The sequence below is a fragment of the Musca domestica genome, unplaced genomic scaffold, assembly GCF_030504385.1.
Source record: "Musca domestica strain aabys unplaced genomic scaffold, Musca_domestica.polishedcontigs.V.1.1 1, whole genome shotgun sequence".
Classification (NCBI taxonomy): Eukaryota; Metazoa; Arthropoda; class Insecta; order Diptera; family Muscidae; genus Musca; species Musca domestica.
This window is the reverse complement of record NW_026712114.1, coordinates 40,782,795-40,804,200: the sequence shown is the minus strand read 5'-3', so window position 1 is coordinate 40,804,200 and position 21,406 is coordinate 40,782,795. Positions and strand designations below refer to the sequence as shown.

The following is a 21,406-nucleotide window of genomic DNA, read 5'->3' as shown; positions in this document are numbered from 1 at the left end:
TAGCTGTAAAACGATCACAATTTTCGAGTGAAATTGTTTTGAATACCTAACAACACAACAGAGTGCGTTATTATTGGGTAAATCCCCCCGGTCAGAAACCTAAAGGTAATATCTGGACAGGTATTTATGATATTATTTCAAAAACAAAATCTTCCAAAATGGATTTGGACACAGGCGAGATTCCAACATATTTTAGTGTTGGGTAGGGTATCACATGGTCGGCCCCCGCACGACTGTATCCTTTGCTTACTTGTTTAAATTATTCCGGGATATTTCAACGGATTTTTGATTTTTTATACCCTACACCACAAGGTGTTCAGGGTATTACGTTTTTGCGCATTTGTTTGTAACAGGCAAAAGGAAACGAGATAGACCCATAGTTCCTTTTGATGATCTGCATAGAATCACATTTTGAGTCGATTTATGCATGTCCGTCCGTCTGTCTGTTCGTCCGTCCGTCTGTCCATGTATTTTTGTAAACAAAGTACAGTTCGCATTTATTGCCCTATTTGCACATATCATTTGCTTGGCCCAAGGACGAACCCTATTGAAATTGGAGATAATCGGCCTAAATTTAGATATAGCTGCCATATATATCTTCGTCCGATTTGCCCTTTTTTGTGCGTCTAATATTTGCCCAAATAGTATGCAATTTGCACATACAACCAAATTAGGCTTAAAAATAAGTATGCCAAATTTGATCGAAATCGGTTCAGATATAGCTATAACTCCCATATATATTGTTCATCCGATTTGTTATTTTTGTCCTTCGCAGCCGTAATATGCACTCTGTAACAACAATATTTGGAGGAATATATCAAATGCAGAACAGAAATACCTTTGCTAAATTTTATCGAGATCGGTTAAGATTTGGATATAGCTTCCATATATAACTTCGTCCGATTTACCTTTTATTGTGCACCAAACGTCTAATATTTGTCCAAATGGAATGGAATTTGGCACTTACGACCGAATTGAGTCTAGAAGCTAGTATGTCAAATTTGTTGAAGATCGGTTCATATATAGCTATAGCTCCCATATATATTGTTCATCCGATTTGTTATATTTGTTACCCACAGCCGTAATATGCACTCCTTAACAACGGTATTCAGGGAAATACATCAAATACAGCTCAGAAATATCTTTGCCAAATTTTATCAAGATCGGTTCCGATTTGGTTATAGCTCCCATATATATCTTTATCCGATTTCAAATTAACTGTGCACCAAATGGGAAATACAAGTCCGAATTTAAAAGATACAAATGCTTCGGCACATTTAGTCCTTTAAACTTTAAATTATATTTATATTCATAGCGTGTATGATTGAATTCTCCCATAAAAACTTTTAATTGTTATGCGGATCTCTACTAAATTAGCAAAGTGGTGTAGGGTATCATAAAGTCGGCCCCGCCCGACTTTAAGACTTTCTTTACTGGTTTTATTTTCGGCCAGGCACATGCGCCTTTTGTCTGCAGACAGGTCAAGTTTAAGAGTCTTTAAAGCTCCTGGCGGCAATTCTGTTACTATGAATTGCTTATGTTTCTTAAGTTTTAAAATAGAATTAAAAATGCATAAAATATGAGCTATCAACATTTGGTGTTAAATTTGGCAGTCATCCGTTCCGTTTGGAAGAGATAAGACATAAGCATTATAAAAATCTTCATATTTCCTGATGTCTATGCACTTATTTTAAATATTATTGATATATAAATTATATATTTTGATTGTGTTCAACATCTTAATAACTTTTGTTAAGAAATACACGCCGAAATAGCTCAGTTGGGAGAGCGTTAGACTGAAGATCTAAAGGTCCCCGGTTCAATCCCGGGTTTCGGAAAATCATACTTTTAGCATTAAGATGAATGTTCGTTCGAAACGAGCATAGTTTTTCAGGGCTGATGTAGACCATTTAAATGCAACACTGCAAGCGTAATTTTGATCAAAACCATATGCCGTATGGAGAATGAGGAGCTGAACTGGAATCGATGTAGGATGTAGGATTAATCATATACTAAGTGAAACATACAGGGTTGCCCATATTCGACGAACCCATGGGCCCATTCCAATTGACGAGGCTTGTCCGCAGGCAACATTCTTTGCGTCAATCGAATTTTGTACGGGAACAAATGCAAATCAATGCGAATAATCCGTTTTAAAGTGGGCCGAGCCATGACCAACTGCTGAGAACGGCGTTTTTGGGATGTTCTTGGGGACTTCTCAACACTGGCTCGTACGGCAGCGATATTCTCGGCCGATCGCCTTGGTCGGTTCTTGGAAGGCGCACTTCTCACATTTTTTACTGTTTTAAAAGCACGTTGAGTTTTCACAATTGACTTCTTCTTTTGAATGTAAATTTCAACTATTTCAGAACGCTCGCGTGGCGTGTATTGGTTCATGGTAAAAATCTGCTTGGACTGACGCTTCAAACGCGGTATGTCATTAAGCGACGTGACATCTCTGTCAAAAGTTATGGCGTTGCCAGATGGGTCCGTCGAATATGGGCAACCCTGTACAAGATTTGATCAGTTTTTAACGTTGTTGTACAGGGTTGTGAAAAAGATCATTCTAAACTGAGGATGCTCAATTTCAATGGAGGATGTTCAATCGCTCAGTTTGTTATCGGCAAAAGTTCAAAATAGTCGGACAGTCTTAGAAGGGACTTCTAATTGCACGTTATGCTAATGCCAGTTTATCATATTCTTTTCTTTCATTTTATTTTACTTCGAAGTCAACGAAATTGAAATTTATACTTGATATGATTTAAACGATAAATGAAGAAGAATGTAGGTATAGCGCTAGTTACACTATGGAAATCAGCCTTTTCAATTTGCATTTTGAATGTGTACATCTTATAGAAACTTATATTATTTGCTTCGGATTGTACAATTTGTTGCGAAAATATTAAGCAAAAACTAAATATGGAACAAAATCTGTCATTCTTAATAAAGCTATAATTGGGATATAAATAGACCTTCTTTCAAGAATTGATAAGAAGGTAAATAGACAAAAAATCTCTCATGATCTACATCTTGCAGTGCATTAAATGCAAGTGTAGTGCAGGTCTTTTGTATATATTATATACAAATTTTGTGCATTCTTACTACTATATCATCTGCCGAAATAGCTCAGTTGGGAGAGCGTTAGACTGAAGATCTAAAGGTCCCCGGTTCAATCCCGGGTTTCGGCAAATTATATTTTCAAGAAGCCGTGAATACACGTAGAACTACAGGCAATTTGATGCACTATGATAGAACAGAAGAAATCACACGAGAAAAAATATATCGCTAAGCTTCAGTAGAAAGACAAAGGGTCATTCGATTTTAAGCAAACCTTTTAAATCCCAGGGCTAGGTCCGGTGTGAATATGGACGATATCGGCATTATGTATCTTTCAGGAAAAGGGTCAACATTTAGCATAATTATAAGCCTTATAAAATGCGAAATGAGAGTTCGTTTGTCTTCAACTTTCACTCACCTCAATAATTTTAGTAGATCTGTTATTATAACTATTGGGATGTGTGAGTGGTTCAAAATTTTGAATAACCAAAACGATCATAAAATGCAATATAAGCATCCGATTTATTCTAAGCTCCACACATTCCAATATTCTAACACAATATTTGGTGTGATGATGTAATATATAGATTCACACCCTCTAATAATTTTTCTGCAAAGGGTAAACATGTTGAATAATTATATCTCTCATAACATGCCAAAATGTCGGAAATAGCATCAAATTTTAGAATAAATTTAATTTTTTTGAATTGATCACCTTTGACACGAATTATGGCCTTCAAACGGCCAATGAAACCGTCAAACGCTGCCCGAATGTTGTTCTGCGGTATTTTGGCCCATTCACGGCGAAGCGCTTGCATGAGGTGATCGATACTTTGGTATTTTTAAGCGCCAACCTTGCTTTCCAAAATACTCCAGACACAATAGTCCAACGGATTGGTATCCGGAGATTTTGGTGGCCATTATGCGCTGGAAATGAAGCGAGGAACCTCATTTTGTAACCATTCTTGGGTGGCGCGTGCTGAGTGCGATGGTGCTGAGTACTGTTGGAATGTCCAAGGTCTGCGGCCAAAATGTTTGCGTGCCCAAGGCTTTAATCACCCTCCAGAATATTTTCGCGATAATATTCGGCATTTATTCTGATGCCACGGTCGATTAATATGAGCGGAGAGCAACTATCGGCTGTTATGGTGGCCCACACCATCACCATTGCCGGCGCTTGAGTTCTGGTGGCCAAACGAAGGTGCACATTTTCCACTGACGTCTTTGGCAAGTAAACACGATCATTTTGTTTGTTTACAAACTGCTGGACAACAAATATTTTTCTCATCGGAGAAAACCAAATTCGGCAGTTCACCACTTTCGGCCAAGCGAAGCAACTCTTTAGCTCTTTCGGAATAAGCTCATTTTTCAATATTTGCCTAATGGAACATTGCGATATGTTCAGCTCACGAACCATTTTTCGGCCACTGCGACACGGGCTTCGATCAAGTCGCTTCTTTATTTTTCGAACCATTTCTGCTGATGTTGCTGTTTTCTTTCGTCCACTTCCTTGACGACGAACTACGCTACCAGTGTCACGGTAACGAGCGATGGTAGTAAAAGATAATAGTATAGAAAATCAAAGTTTTGAATTTGTACATAGTATATTAAACTGGAATTGTTTGCTTCGAAACTGTGCAATTTTTTGTACGAATAAGGAAATTTATAACATCATCTCATATATATTATATTTTTATATCATCCGCCGAAATAGCTCAGTTGGGAGAGCGTTAGACTGAAGATCTAAAGGTCCCCGGTTCAATCCCGGCAAAATATATTTTTAATCATTACCTAAAAAATGCCAAAAGATGTATTGGCTTAGGTTATCACAAAAGAACATAGTTTGTCAGAGCTGTGGCAAAAATGAAACAGCAACACCACAAGTGTTGTTGTGATTATAAGAAATTTGATGTCCTTATTCAACTATGATATGCGAAGCTAACCATATATGACAAAAACGTGAGAGAGTAGACCTGTCGGCAAAACCGCCTGATACTTTTAACAAATTTTCCTGCTCTCACCGTGGTCGGTCCTACTGCACTTGTTAGGCCAATATCTACCATATTCACAACGGATATTGTATTAGTAGAAATATTGGAATGTGTGAAGCGTAGAATGAATCAGATGCTTATTTCGCATTTTATAAGAGATATAATTATTCAAAATTTTTACCTCTTGTGGAAGAGTTACCGATACTTCCCATCCTCACACCAAATATTTTATTAATAAAAATAATGGAATTTTTAAGATTTGAATAGAATTGGGCTTTTCTTCCGAATTTCATAATACATATATTTATTTAAAATTTTGATCCGTTGTGTGGAAGTAGTCCGATATATTTCATCTTCATACCAGATGTTGTGTTGATAAAACTATTGAGATGCGCGAAACTCTAAGACAATCGGACTCTTATTACACATTTTATAAGAGTTATAATTATGTAAAATGTTGATTCTTTGTGGGGATGTACTTGATGGATGTGAGCCGATACTGTACATTTTCGCTACTGATCTAGGACTGATACTTAATTTGGTATTTACAAACTTTGAATAAAATTGGACGATTCTTTCTTGATCTACTAGCTCAATTATTTTCTATGAAAAGGTTGATCGTTTGTGAGGGAGGTAGCAGAAAAAGTGAACTGCTATTTTCATCTCCGAACTCTGATAATAATACTACCATGTGACAAGTTTAGACCCAATAAGATACTCGCTTCGAGAGTTATCGTGCGCACCAGTCAGACGGACACCCCCAGATTGACTCCAAATGTCATCAAACGGATTTGGTCCAAAGAGACATAGAGTCTAAAACCGTTATTTTGAAGAGGCACTTTTTGGCTGTAGCAAATTATATATACTCTCTGTAGCCATTTGACTGATGGTATAAAAAACACTAAGAACAATAAAAAAAAAACAGCTAAGTTCGGCCGGGTCGAATGTTTTACACACTCAAACACTTGGAAGGACCTTAAAAAATATTAAGACAAATATCGTTTAAATACCATTAAATGGGGGCTATACAAGACGAGGGCCGAACTTCAAATACGAAATTTGAAACATTTCCGGTGAATAATATCTTAAAATTTATCACAATAACGAATATCGGAAGGTATCCTTATATGGTTATATGGCGAAGACGTGGACATGCATATGCAGATTTTTGTAATAGGCTGTAGTATCCATTACCAAATTTAAATACGAAATTTTAAACAATTCCAGTAAATTAGGAGGTTCCGTTGTATAGGGGCCATATATGACCTGCATACTCATTTTTTTGCTATAGCTTTTAGTACCCATTAATATCTTCTAATGCGAAACTTGAAACGATTCCGGTCTATAATGTCGCCAAAATCATCAATATGTCGAATATTTAGAGGTACCGTTATAAGGCGGCTATAAGAAAACGTGGACCTGCATAAGTGATTTTTTGTCATAGAATTTAGTACCCATAAAGATCTTCCCATACGAAATTAAGACACAATATCAAATTTTGCTCGACCTTACGCATCGTTGCTTTTCGTTGTCATTTTATAGAGAACGATCTGGAATGCAGTTTTGGGAACCTGCTCTTGTTCCAGATCATGGTGCATTGAATCGATTTTATGCTTTTATCTCTATTCAAGGCTTTACGAAAATACTAATATGCCGAAACCCGGGATCGAACCGGGGACCTTCAGATCTTCAGTCTAACGCTCTCCCAACTGAGCCATTTCGGCAGATTATAAAATAGTATGAAATGGACGAGAAGTGTATGTAAGTTACACCAGACACCTGCACTGCAATTGCATTCAATCAACTGTGATCATGTAGATGATGACACTTTGCTGTTAATTTACCTTCTTTTCAATTGTTGATAATTTGTTTAAAAATATCCCCATTCTATTCCAATTAAGATTGACAGATATCGCTATAAATTGCACCACACAGGCTCAAATTGAAAACTTAGATTTTAAAATGCAGCTTCCTATACTGTAATTAGAGCTACCCCAACATTCATTTTTAGATCAAAATGATTCATCATCAAACAAATAATGCACAGACATTAGCATAGAACGCCGATAGTGCATTTTGACAATAACAAACTACAAGTTTGTACATTCTCCATTCTGAATAATCATATTCACAGATGTCGGTATATTATATGAATGAAAGAATTTAGTTTGCATGTAACTACTTTAGGCAATTTCCATAGTGCTCAACCCAATGTTTGTTGATTTGGCTGGGACAACTGTGTTGTTCACTTAAGATTAACGGACAGTTTCTCCTCTATTTAATCGATCCTGTCGGTAGAAGGTTGACAAAATTCAGGTCGCATTTATTATCTGATTGAGATGAAATTTTGCAAACAATATTTGTTTGGCCCATGGACGAACCTTATTGAAATTAGTGATAATCGGATCAGATTTAGATATAACTCCCATATATCTTCCACCGATGTCGGGTTAATTATACACCAAATGGCTAATATAAGTCCAAATGACCTGTATTTTGATAGATCCCACCGAATTCAGTCTGTCTCAGGTAAATCAAATTTGGAGAAAATCGGTCATTTGATACCGGATTTTAGATACTGCTCGAAAATGCCTCTGTCAAACTATATGCCAATAGGTTCAGATTAGGATATGACTCTCATATATATCTTTACCGCATATTAGGATTATTGTGCATCGTATGACTAATATCAGTCCAAATCAACTGAATTTTGGCAGATACGACTGAATTCATCCTAGAAACTAGTATTTCAAATTTTGTGCAAATCGGTTCAGATATAGCTTTAGCTCCCATGTATATGTTTTATCCGATTTGGAGCTTAAAGTCCCTCACAAGCGTAATATGCATTCCACAACAATGAACTTTGATACCAGCTATCAGATACAGCTCTGAAGGAGATGTATCAAATTTTGTCAAGATCGGTTCAGTTTTGGATATAGCTCCCATATATATCCTCAACCTATTTCGGGTTAATTGTGCACCAAATAGTCAATATCAGTCCAAATGGCATATCCTACCTAATTCAGTTTGGAAGCATCGAATTCGGAGAAAATCGGTTCATATATAGCTACAGCTCCCATATGTATATGTTTCATCCGATTTGGTGTTTAAGTCTCACACATTGGTACCAGATATCTTATAGAGCTCGAAAATACCTTTGCCAAATTTTATCGAGAACGGCTAAGATTTGGTTCCATATTTTCTCCCATATATATCCTTAATCCGATTTCAGGCTAATATCAGCCCAAATGGAATGAGTTTCGGGAAGCATGCTTTCATTTTGTGCAACTCGGCCTCGATATATATTTTTTTAGCATAATCCTTCTCCAAGTTATATAATGCACCCAATAGCAAACGTTAACTACTCTAAAGCCAAATGTTGATAGGTGGTATGATCTACTTCAAATAAATTCTTCTCTTACGGGAGCTCTACGAAATATGCATAGTTCTTTACTGGTTTTATTAGTGAGATACTGGACGAATCATCAAATATAAATTATATGAACCGTACAAACCAGGGTGTATTTAGTTTGTCATTCCATTTGTAACTCCTCGAAATATAAATTTTAGACCTCACAAAATATGCCGATTTAACTATGAATGTCTGTCTACTGTCCGCCTGTGGAAATCACTCTAGCTTCCGAACGAAATGAAGTAAGTAAATAAAATGTTACTCAGATCTGCAGGGTCATTGGTATTGATATTGTAGATAACAATCCTTGAAGTATAAAATTGTCTATAGAGGTTTCCATTTTGGTATGGCCCTCAAACAACGTCCTCACCCACTCGTTGGTTTTTTTATAACTTAACTGCATTATTCAAACGGTCTTGCTGGTGTATGACGTTTAAAGTGTATTACGCTTGAATTCAGATACTTTACCCAAAGGTAAAGGTTATTAAAAGTTCGACCTGGCGGAACTTAATGTTTTTTTATTTGTTTTATATTATAGTTGATCAACAATGTGTTCTTGAGCATCTCTCTAATTTCTCTGAGGTTTTGTTTGAACAATAGTAATAATTGAATAATTTGCTTGCTTAACAAACTTAGAAAACATCTATTTATATATATAAAAATCAATTGTTGTTCGTTGGTAATGGAATCAGTTGAGAACGGCCGGACCGATTTGCATAATTTTTTTTGTACAAACGTTCGTCATACCCCGAGTTAGGTTTTTAAAGAAAAAAATATTGACCACGCCTACTTTTACACCCACCATTTCGATTTATCTAAAACCCTTATATTTGCCAAATAATGAAGATATCGGTCTTAAAATTATTACACGAGATACTGTTGACTTTCCCTCCAATCCTAAATATTTATTTGGGGGCTGAGAAACTGACTACACCTACTTGCGTATTTTCTATACATGCTGTTATATGGTTGTCATATCCAAATTTTCAATTTTGATTAGATATGGAAATAATTCATCCAATGAAAACTCAAAATGCAAAATTTTTTAGGACTTCAATCAGTAAAATACCGATTATGAAGAGGCACTGTAATATGCGGACTATACAAAATAGTGGAGTGAATTGAAAATATAGTAAGAAACGATTCATGTGCTCGGAAAATTCTTCCGAACCCTTAAAAGTAACATTAAATCATAGATAACGTTATACGGGCACTATGCGCTATCGTCAGTAATTACACTGCGCCGCATTTTTCGGTTGTTAAAAAAAATCCCAAAATATATCCTTGATCTAATTTTTTTAGCGTCCATTTTATATAGCTTAACCATACACAAAGGGCTGCAAATATTTTACCCTATACTCCGCAAAAGTTACGATAAAGTTTTAAATTTGATACAGTCTTAGGGGTTACATGAGGAATCATTTGTACAAAATGTGTATTAGGTTGGTCTACATTGTGATATGGCCCCCTCAAATTATATAGTCCCTTTCAAATTAGTCAAATGTTGGTAATTTGAGATTTTAGAAAGAAGAACAAATTCTTTCAAATAATTTTAAGTATAGGACAATGCTTCATTGTAACTTTTATGTTAAGGTATCCGGTGGTTTTAGTTATTATCAGGGTCTTGGTCACATTTTTCAATTGATGTTGCCCTTATTTGGCATCTAGACCTCTTCGCGGAAATTGTTCAATGATCTTACATTTTTCAAGGGTTTTGATTATATTTTCAAATCGATTTGACTTTAAATGTGTGTTTGGGCTACTTTGGGGGTAGAGAACCATCCTACATGGACCTATTATAAACAGTTAATGTATACTTTTTAATATATATGCTGTATTATTTAGGTTTTTAACTCTCTTCTCTCAAAAACCTCTTACTGAAAAATAGGATCAGGTTTTTTCAAAGACGTATTTATTTCTGTTTAATCGAGTCATCATTTATACTAAAAATTGTGCCACTTATGTGAGCCAGATTTGTAAATTATTATGCTTTAAAAACTATGCGGACCGGGCCAGCTAGTTTTTATATAAAAATATTGAAACAAATTATAAAGTACTAAAGCACTGGTAATCACCGGTTTAAAAAAAACTTTTTCAATTTTTGCATCCCATATTAAACAAATGTTCTTTGCCTCAAGATTGTGCAATTGTTTGTGGAAATACTCAACAAATACTAAATATGGGAAAATCCACACAAATGTCTTCAATTCTTAATTGGACTACAACGGGGATATAAATAGACAGTTTTTCTGAAATTGATAAGAAAGTAAATTGACAAAAATGTGTCGTGATCTACATAATCGTAGTTCATTAAATGCAATTGCAGTGCAGATTTGTAGTACAGGTGTACAAACGACTAATTCATACCATTGCACTATATCATCTGCCGAAATAGCTCAGTTGGGAGAGCGTTAGACTGAAGATCTAAAGGTCCCCGGTTCAATCCCGGGTTTCGGCAGCTTCTATTTTTATTAAGTCTTGAATAAGAGAATCGGATGATAATATATATGGGAGCTATATATTAATCTGGACCAATTATCATGTATTAGTAGATCTCTTCTTTGAAGCAATCAAATGAAATGTTCAAAATTTCGGAAAAAACGTGGTCTGTGATTTGATCATAAACATACATAGGCAGAAATACACTCAACGTTTGATTCTATGCAGATCATCAGAAAATACTAGAATTGCACAGATACATAATCCCTTCTACCTCAGTGTGGCGGATGCTGAACAACTAACACTAACAGTGTATAAGAATTCTGAGCGTATTCTGTCAAATTTATCGAAAGATAAGGCTAGATAATGACAATATACAATATTGTTTTAAACTCATAGACAACACGGATTTAAATAGCTGACACAGGAACTTATGCATGAGTTGTGATTTTTACATGACGGTGCCACATGACACCGCACGTGAAACAATGGTCTTATTGAGGGTCGTGTTCCCGAACGTTTTATTTCAAGATCTGGACCGGCTTTGGACTAGTTGTGTGGGGCACATATCTATACAGACGAGCCCACTTCAATTGACGCATGGGAAGACAACAATGAAGCATTTATTTGTGGGATCCCAGCTGAAACGTGGGAAAAGTAAGCAAAAATTGGACTTAGTGGATGGACTATTGCTGGCACGGTTAAAGTCAAGAAATGTTTATTGAATGAAAATTAAAAAAACAAGTAAGCAAAGGCTATAGTCGTGCGGGCCGACCATGTAATACCCTACAACACTACAATATCTTAGCAGCTCCCTTATGTCCAAATCCACCAGAGACATTTGCTTTTAGTTGTGTGGTCCACGTTAAAGCTAAATATAATCCAACGGTCATCAAAAATGCTAGAATTCTTCGCTGTTCTTAACTCTCTTCTCAGGCGTGTCAATTGTCTTCAATTGTGTGATCAGGAATTGTTTTTCTGTTTTTGGTTCATTTGAACACCTAAATATCTCCAAATTGAGTCTCATCTATATGATTTGATTGTCTACGATATTTGGCTATATTCGTCAACGAAATCAGCATAAAAAAGCCAGAAGTTCGCCTTTTGTGTATTTCGGATATCGCCTGTAAATAATGCTGATATTTTTTCACACAAAAGTAGTGGTCCATTGTACCCGCTGTCCTAAACTCTAACTTTATGCGAAATTTCGTGTCCTCTGGTTTCTATTTGTGACCTTTATAACGGCTGCAAAATCAGGAAAATTTTTAGTTGTTGATCCATTTTAACCCCTAATATATTGCGGACATCTTTGAAAACAATAGGCCTAGCCCTTCTGAGCCCAACCCTACCCTTGTGAAATGTTTCGTGAGGATCGGGCGACATTTGCAAAACTTATATAACAAATCCAACCTGTGTTGTAAGGTGAAAAATATTAAAAAATATTATAAGTCAAATTGAACAAATCGCATGCGATAAAAAATATGAAAAAATTAAAAAAAGTTACAAAATACTACAAAATCTATATTAACATCATTATTGGGATATTTTTTTGTGATTTTTTTAGATTTTATAGTTTTATGTCAAGAGGGCTTTCTGAATTGACAAAATTTGTCAAAGTCGGTCCAGCCATTCTTGAGATATAAGCATTCTAAATAACACCCCCTTCCTTTGTTTATACATATTGTATATATTTCGCAATATGTATCCGATATATTTGCTATCGACATCTGCGTAACGGTCAGAATTGACCTGTTCGTCCATTTACGATTTCCCCGAGATTAAAAATATTCGCGGTTTAATGGAAAATTTAAGTTTTATTTAACACAAATGTTATGGTCTATTTCACCCACTAAATATTACCCGATGACCTTCAAAAGACTTCTGCCCAGCCCTAAGCTCTAGCCCCATGCTAACGTCCGTTTCGATTGGTCCATAATTGCGACCTGTAGAGCAACTGCAAAATAAGATTTTTTTTTCAATTTTTAGTCCATTTTAACCCCTAAATGTCATGCGATCATCTTCAAAAGAAATAGGGTTCTATTCTGGCCTTAACTCCACCTCCATTTTCAATTTCATGAGAATCGGTCCATAATTGCGACCTGTAAAGTGATTACAAATTATTATGGACAGACGGACGGACGGACGGACGGACATACATAGCTACATCGACTCAGCTCGGCGAGATAGGAAGATCCATATATACTTTCCTATGTGGGAAACCAATATTTCGAGGTGTTACATAATTTTTGGCCCAATCAAACTTATAATACCCCCAACACATAGTGTTGTAGGGTATAAATAGGAACTTACCGAGGAAGGAATAGGAAGCTCATCCGGTTTAAAAATTAAGGCTTACTGAACATATCGAAAATCAGGAAATACTGTTTTTGGGGGCTATACGTAAGCGTGGACCAGCAATTTTAATACTAATCATCCTTAGCCTTACAATAACCTGTTTACTAAATCTCAAAGCTCTACATATGATGTTATGGAGGATATAAAAACTTTTTCACCCAAACATTCTACGGGAAGTCGGGTTGTTCCAAAAAATCTTAGCGCGCCATGTCTCAATAACAAAGACATTTATTCCCCACAGAATTTTTGTAACAGGGCTTACGTATTTCTTTGCTATTCATCCCACAGAATGGGGTCAATCCAATTGGTAATAAATCACTGCGCCGACTTGAATATCTGGCTATAAGAAAAGGCGGAAGCATACATTGCTGTTACCAATATTTAGTTACAAATCGTTGGTGTTGTTCCCAAAATACCGTTATAAATTTCTTTATTTTCTCCTGTTAATACGTTAAGCACAATCCCACAACGAACAACAACAACAGCAACAATAATAAATGCCTTTGTAACGACAACAAATGAACAACATGTGCCTCGGCCGACATAAACTTGGTACAAAGTCAAAGAGGCGGCAACTGGTGGTGATCGATCGATCGCTCGTTCGAACAACAATCCAGCGTCAGACTGTAACAAGCGAGGAGCAGCCAAGCCACAGAACACCAAGCAACAACCAGAAGCAGCAGCAGCGCTGTAGTATCAGTTAGGTTTTGAATCAGTATTTGCTGCCTACCTCGTCAGTACCCCACCGCCGCCCCGCCTTTGTAGATCAGTTGTTTCTTTTTGACGGTTTTGTGTGATGATGGCGATGATGATGACGACGATGTTGCTGTTGTTTTTGCTTTTAAAATGTGGGTCAAGTTATAATCATGTGTTTGTTGTTTGTTTATGAGTAAGTAAGATCCAGCACAGCAGAGCACTGGAGAAACAAAAATATAAACCCCACAATGTACACACAAACTCTCCACGCTACACTCGAGCAAATTTTATTATTTCGCTCTTTACGGGGCTTAGAGCACGAACTTAGTTGTTGGGAGATTTCTAAGCAATAAATTAATTTGGAATCCCAGAAATAGCAAAGAGAACTCAATCAACATTCATATTAGCATGGGTGTAAATTATTGGCGTAGCCAAAAACAAAAAACGTATTTGGAGGGATTTCAGGTGATATCGTTTTTTTTGCTTCTGACATTATGGTTTTGTTTGACTACTGGAACATTATAAGTTGTGTGATGTTTTAAACTTTGTGTGTGGGTAGTTTACACTCGGATTGTTAAAGTGGTCCAAGACAACAATCAAGCTTGATTCAATTAACGTGAATAGTAGCACCAAAAAAAAAGACAAAACTCATAATGATAATGATCATTAGCATCAAAATCGTCTTCAATACACTGCGGGGGGTACATTTGCTTTTAATATGCAAATTAATTAACTGGTATTCTATAGTTTTTCGTGTTTGTTGGCGCCATTATTCAAATAGTATTTTAAGCTAGTACCGATCTCTAAATTATATTTTAGGAATCCTTGTATTATAAAATGTGTTCGTGGGAAACTATAGAATACAAAACCAGTAAAGACAGTCCTACCGTCGGGCGGGGCCGACTTTTTGAAACCCTACACCACTTTGATAATTTAGTAGAGCTCCACATAACACTTAAAAGTTTTTATGGGAGAATTCAATCATACACCCTATGATTATAATTATAATTTAAAGTTCAAAGGACTAAATATACCGAAGCATTTGTGTCTTTTAAATTCGGACTTGTATTGCCCATTTGGTACACAATTAATTTTAAATCGGATAAAGATATATCCAAATCTGAACCGATCTCGATAAAATTTGGCAAAGATATTTCTGAGCTGCATTTGATATATTTCCCCAAATATTGTTGTCACAGAGTGCATATTACAGCTGCGGAGGACAAAAATAATAAATCGGATGAACAATATATTTGGGAGCTATAGCTATATCTGAACCGATTTCGATCAAATTTGGCATACTTAGTTTAAGGCCTAATTTGGTTGTATGTGCAAAATTCCATAATTTTCGGCCTGATATTACACGTTTGGTGCACAATAAAAGACAAATCGGACGAACATATATATGGGAGCTACACTGGTGGCCAAAACTAAAGCAACTTAAATCGCAAAGACGATAAATGTCCTGTAACTTTTACAAAAATAAACAAATCGTAATTATTTTTCCAGTTTTAAATGAGGGGTTTAATTCACTTTTAAGAAACTAAAAACAAAAATACAAAAATAATTTTGAACGAAAAATAATATGAGGAAAACTAAAATGACCCAATTTTTGCTTGGTCAAAACTAAAGCAACTTTTGATTTTTTATTTTAAAATAATTAAATTTTGGCTAGTAGTCGATAGCATTCATTATTTTTGATAGCAGCTGCACACGTACGAGGCATTGAATATATAACACGCTCAATTTGATCCTTGGGTGTGCTTTCCCAGGCACCCCGAATTCTCTAGAAAATGTTGTGCTTATTTATATCAGAATCTCGCTTGATCTTTATATCTACGATACTCCAAAGGTTTTCTATGGAGTTTAGGTCAGGTGATTGTGCCAGCCATAACAAAACATCAATTTTTGACTCCCGCAACCAATATTTGACAAGTTTTGATACATGTTTGGGATCATTGTCATGCTGAAACACCCAAATCATCCGAATATTTTACTCAGTGTAAGGGAACAACGTGATGTCCAACACATCTTTGTAAACAAACCGATCCACAACTTCCTTTAATTTATGGATAGGCCCAAGTCCATAGAAAGAAAAACAGCGCCACGCCATTTTTGACCCTCCCTCATGCTTCACTGTACCTTTGCAACACTGCGGCTTTAGTCCTTAATTTTTTGGTCTTCTCATCGTAAAATTTTTCACGCCTGAGCCTTTAACATTAACCGTAGACTCATCCCAGAAATAATGTTTTTTTCCATTAAGCTTGATTCCACTTAATATTATTGTTTCCGAATGCCTTTTTGATTTTTTCAGATATAAATGGTTTTTTGATGTCTTACGGGCATGCAGACCAGCTGCCACTACTCGTCTACGCACTGATCTCGAGCTTATATCCAATGATTGCTCTCTCACCAATCCAGTTGAACTCTTAAATGGTTGTTTTTTATTTCTCTCACAATTTGTGGATCAGTACGGGCTGAAGTTTTTCACGGCCTTCATCCGTTATAGACTGTTACTACTGATCCAGTTTCAAAAAACCGACTTAGTATACAGAAATAATTATGAAATCACATAAATATTTATGAAATATTTCTCGAAAATCATTTTCTGTGATATGTTGTTTTGATAGTCACTGATAATTTGCTGTTTTATTCAGGTACTCTATTTACTTCTAGCCATTTTTAATTTTTTTTTTGGGCAGTACTTAAAAAACGAAAAGAAAAACACAAGCTGTTTTAAAAAAACTTCTCAAAAAGGATTTATGACAAGCAAAATTGTCGAAGGAAGCAAAAAAGCGATAAATATTACAGCAAAAACAACTGAAATTGAAGCGGTTATATGAATGTACAACAGAGTTGCTTTTGTTTTGTCCAAGTTACAGGGCATTCATTCTCCTTGTAATTTCAGTTGCTTTAGTTTTGGCCACCAGTGTATATCTAAATTTTTACCGGTTACCTCCAATTTCAATAGGGTTCGTCCTTGGGCCAAACAAATGTTGTTTGCAAAATTTCATCTCAATCGGATAATAAATACGACCTGCATTTTGTTCAGAAGAATACATGGACAGACGGACGGACGGACAGACGGACTGACATGCAACTCAGAAAGTGATTCTATGGATATCCTCAAGAGTAACTATGGGTCTATCTCGCTTCCTTCTCCATGTTACAAACAAATGCACAAAGACATAATACCCTTACCACTATGTGGTGTAGGGTATAAAAAGATGCCAAAAATTATCACAGTTAATTCTCTTTGGTATATGTTTCGAAGTATTTACAAAAGTTCTATAAGTTACATTTGGCATTAACTGAATTACTTATTTTCAAGTCCTCAGGCGTAATAACACCCTTCGACCTCTCCTCACAAAAGATCACAATTTTCAATAACAACTCTCGTAATATTGTATCAGTATTCGATTTCTTTAAAATCCCAAAAACTGTTATCTAGGGGATATATGATATCGTGGACCGAAATAGACAATTCTCTTCCCGGGGTTAATGTACTCACAAGGAACTCCTTTTGTGGATTTTAAAACAATTTCATTGAAAAATGTGGCTAAAATCGTCAAAATACCGAGTTTAGGGGGTACCGTTATATGGGGGCTATATCATGGACCTAAATAGCCCATCTTCGAACTTTCTATCTTATTTATGTTGGTGATTTAAGCAACATTATTCACCGGAAACGTTTCAAATTTGATATTTGAAGTTCGTAATTGATACTACAGCCTATTACAGAACATTGTCTGTGCTGGTCCACGTTTTGGTATAGCCCCCATATAATAGTACCTCCTTATATTCGGTATTTTTATACCCCCACCATAGTATGGAGGGTATATTAAGTTTGTCATTCCGTTTGTAACACTTCGAAATATACACAAAGTATATATATTCCTGATCAACATAAAATTCTATGTCGATTTAGAGATATCCGTCCGTCGGTCCGTCTGTGGAAATCACTCTACCTTCCGAACGAATTGAAGTAGATTGACAAAAATTTTCTTCAAATGTTTATTATGTCTGCAGTACTTTTGGTATTGAAAATGGGCCATGTAGGTCCACGTTTCGGTATAGTCCCCATATAACGGGACTTCCCGATATGCGGTATTTTGATGATTTTAGCGACAATATTCATCGAAATTGTTTCAAATTTGGTATTTGATGTTCATAATGGATGCTTCAGCCTATGACAAGAGATTGTCTGTGCAGGTCCACGTCTTCGTATAGCCCCCATATAACGATACCTCCCGATATTCGGTATATTGATGATTTTAGCGACAATATTCACCGACTTTTTCTGTTTAAGTTTCGCATTTCAATATTGTAATGGCTTTTGACAAAAGTTACCTATGCAGGTCCATGTCGTATAGACCCTAATATAACAGCTACATTCGGTCTTTTTAAGATCTGAACAGAATTTTTAACGGATTTTTTTGTTATTGAGAATTCCCAATTTCGTTCCAAATGGTGGAGGGTATTCAAAGTTCGGCCCGGCCGAACTTACAGCTTTTTTTATTTTTTTTTTTAAGTTTTGCATTTGTATATTGTAATGACTCATGACAAAAGTTACCTACGCAGGTCCATGTCGTCGTATAGACCCTAATAAAAGGGCTACATTCGGTATTTTTAAGATTTTAACAGAATTTTTAACGGATTTTGTTTTTTAGTAAATTGCCAAATTCGTTGCAATTTGTGGAGGGTATTTAAAGTTCGGCTCGGTCGAACTTACAGCTTTTTTAGTTGTTAGAAATATAATTATTGAAAATTGTGACCCTTTGTGGAGGAGAGACATAAAGGGGTGGGCCGATTTGTATCATTCATTAGTAAACAATTTGGGATACTGAAATTGGTGGATTATTTCGCATTTTCTAATCGCTTTAGTTATTCGAAATGTTTACCCTTTGTGGGGGGAGGTACCAGAAGGATATCTACCATCTTAACAACAGATCTTTCGTTGATGGAAATATTGAGATATGTCGATTTTAAAAGGAATCGGATGATTATTTCGCGTTCCACGAACTTAATGGCTTTTCCAAATTTTAACCCATTGTAGGGGAGCTACCAGAAGGAGTGGTACATTCCACCTAAACGCCAGATTTGGTGTTAATAAGAATATTGAGATGTGAGAAATTTAAGGACAATCGCACCCTTATTTTACATTTTATAAGAGTTATACTTATTCCAAATATTGACCCTTTGTGGGGGAGGTACTTGATGGAGTGGGCACATATTGCCAATTTTCGCACCTGAGATTTGCAAAGTTTGCACAAAATCGAACGATTCTCTTATTTTTCTTTCAGGTAAATTATTTTCGTTGAGAATTTTGATCTTTTTTGGGGGGGGGGTGTACCAGAAGGAGTGGACCGATATGGTACATCTCTAAACTCAATCTATATGGGGGCTATACCAAAACGTGGACATACAGGGTTGCCCATATTCGACGGACCCATCTGGCAACGCCATAACTTTTGAGAGAGATGTCACATCGCTTAATAACATACCGCGTTTGAAGCGTCAGTCCAAGCAGATTTTTACCATGAACCAATACACGCCACGCGAGCGCTCTGAAATAGTTGAAATTTACATTCAACAGAAGAAGTCAATTGTGAAAACTCAACGTGCTTTTAAAACATTAAAAAATGTGAGAAGAACACCATTAAGCGTTTATACGAAAAATTTTCGACTGGTAAGGCTCTTTCTAATCCGAAGAGGCCATATAAAAGTCGCCCAAGGCGGTCGACCTAGAATATCGCTGCTGTACGAGCCAGTGTTGAGAGGTCCCCAAGAACATCCCAAAAACGTCGTTCTCAGCAGTTGGGCATGGCTCGGTCCACTTTACAACGGATTATTCGCATTGAATGTTGCCTGCGGACAAGCCTTGTCGATTGCAAAGTTCCGTCGAATATGGACAACCCTGTACATGGTCCAGACAAAATATACATTTGAGTAAAATTTTATCCATCTACTTCATTTCGTTCGGAAGCTAGAGTGATTTCCACAGACGGACGGACATCGCTAAATCGACATAGAAATGTATGCTGATCAAGAATATATACACTTTGTGGGTCTAAAATGTATATTTCGAGGTGTTACGAACGGAATGACAAAATCAATATACCCTCCATACTATGGTGGAGGGTATAATAACTCCTTACTATGGTAAGGATACATTTTCGAACATTGCCTCGACAGTGTCATGATCAGCCTCAACAATCAAACTGCCTACATCGGATATCACACCACCACCGCCACTACCATACACACGCAACACTGACATACAATCCTCATCATTACATTCAGACCAACGCCGATCGACTTGTGTGTTCCTCAAGCTGTTAGGAAAAAAACTACAAAATTTATACCGGCATCGTTACAACAACAACAAAACACCATCAAAAGATGGCAGCAGAAGGCGAAGAAGAAGAAGAAGAAGTGGAAAAAAACATTAATAACAACTTCTTGTATTTTTTAACTTTCACTTAGAAAGTTCTGCTGATTGTGTGGTTGGTTGTTTTGTTTGCTTATGTAGATTTAGTTTCTTTCAACTCTTCTCAGAGTGGAATTTCATTTTTCTTAACCCATTGTGGGACGCTACATTTTTTCCGAAAACTTATACATTTTAACACACAATTTAATGGTTCGAAACAATAATTAGAATTGTTAATTCTCTACAACTCATACATATTATAGTGGAATAAATGTTTAACCTTTATATGGTGATTTTTTGTTGTATACTGCCAGAAATGACCCCTTTGCCGTGTATGGGGGTTAAAGTTGATGATGATATGGTTGTGCCAGCAGCATTGATGGCAATGTTGTTCTGTGGATTGGTTTTGGGGGGCTTTTTTGTTGCTGATATTATTTTCATCAGCAACGTGTAGCACTCACTCGCTCACTCTTCAGTTTGGTGTGAGAAAACAACACACATACAGTCTTCAGGAGGAAATTAGGTCAAATGTATAGCACCGACCAACCGATGCACAAACACACACACACACATTGTCACACAATGTGAGATGATTGGAGATAGATCGTGGTCTACCTCTGTCACTCTGTATGAATGAATTACCATCAATTGCTGGAGCACATAAACAACAGTTGAGAGCGCGGGGAAAAATACCATGAAGCAAGAAAAAACCCCAAACCCAAACCGAAACCAAGCCAACCAACCAACTGATTGTCTCAACCAATGACGTGATCTATATTAATTTGTCTTTGCGTGAAAGCGATAACAAGAAATTTAGGTTAAACTTCTAGAAATAGAAAGTGTTTCCTTGAACTGTGTGTCTGTTTGTTTGTTTGTTGGTCTGTCTGTTTGTTTTGATTTTCAACGTTCGACTGTCGGCATTGGCCGGCCAGCTTAACAATTGCGCATTATGGTATGGTATGGCTATGGGTATATTTTCAAAAACTAAACTTTCATTGACAAGGTTAATAACCTTTGATCTCATTT

At 36.3% G+C, this 21,406-nt stretch overlaps 4 non-coding genes across 4 annotated transcripts; 3 read left to right on the top strand and 1 right to left on the bottom strand.

The window, feature by feature from the left end:
* Positions 1–1,765: 1,765 nt before the first annotated feature.
* Positions 1,766–1,838, top strand: TRNAF-GAA (transfer RNA phenylalanine (anticodon GAA)). Its single transcript has one exon. It is a non-coding gene; the product is annotated as a tRNA-Phe (tRNA).
* Positions 1,839–3,115: 1,277 nt separating this feature from the next.
* TRNAF-GAA (transfer RNA phenylalanine (anticodon GAA)) lies at positions 3,116–3,188 on the top strand. The gene has a single exon. It is a non-coding gene; the product is annotated as a tRNA-Phe (tRNA).
* A 3,511-nt stretch (positions 3,189–6,699) lies between these two features.
* Positions 6,700–6,772, bottom strand: TRNAF-GAA (transfer RNA phenylalanine (anticodon GAA)). The gene has a single exon. It is a non-coding gene; the product is annotated as a tRNA-Phe (tRNA).
* Positions 6,773–10,845: 4,073 nt separating this feature from the next.
* On the top strand, positions 10,846–10,918 carry TRNAF-GAA (transfer RNA phenylalanine (anticodon GAA)). Its single transcript has one exon. It is a non-coding gene; the product is annotated as a tRNA-Phe (tRNA).
* Positions 10,919–21,406: the final 10,488 nt, after the last annotated feature.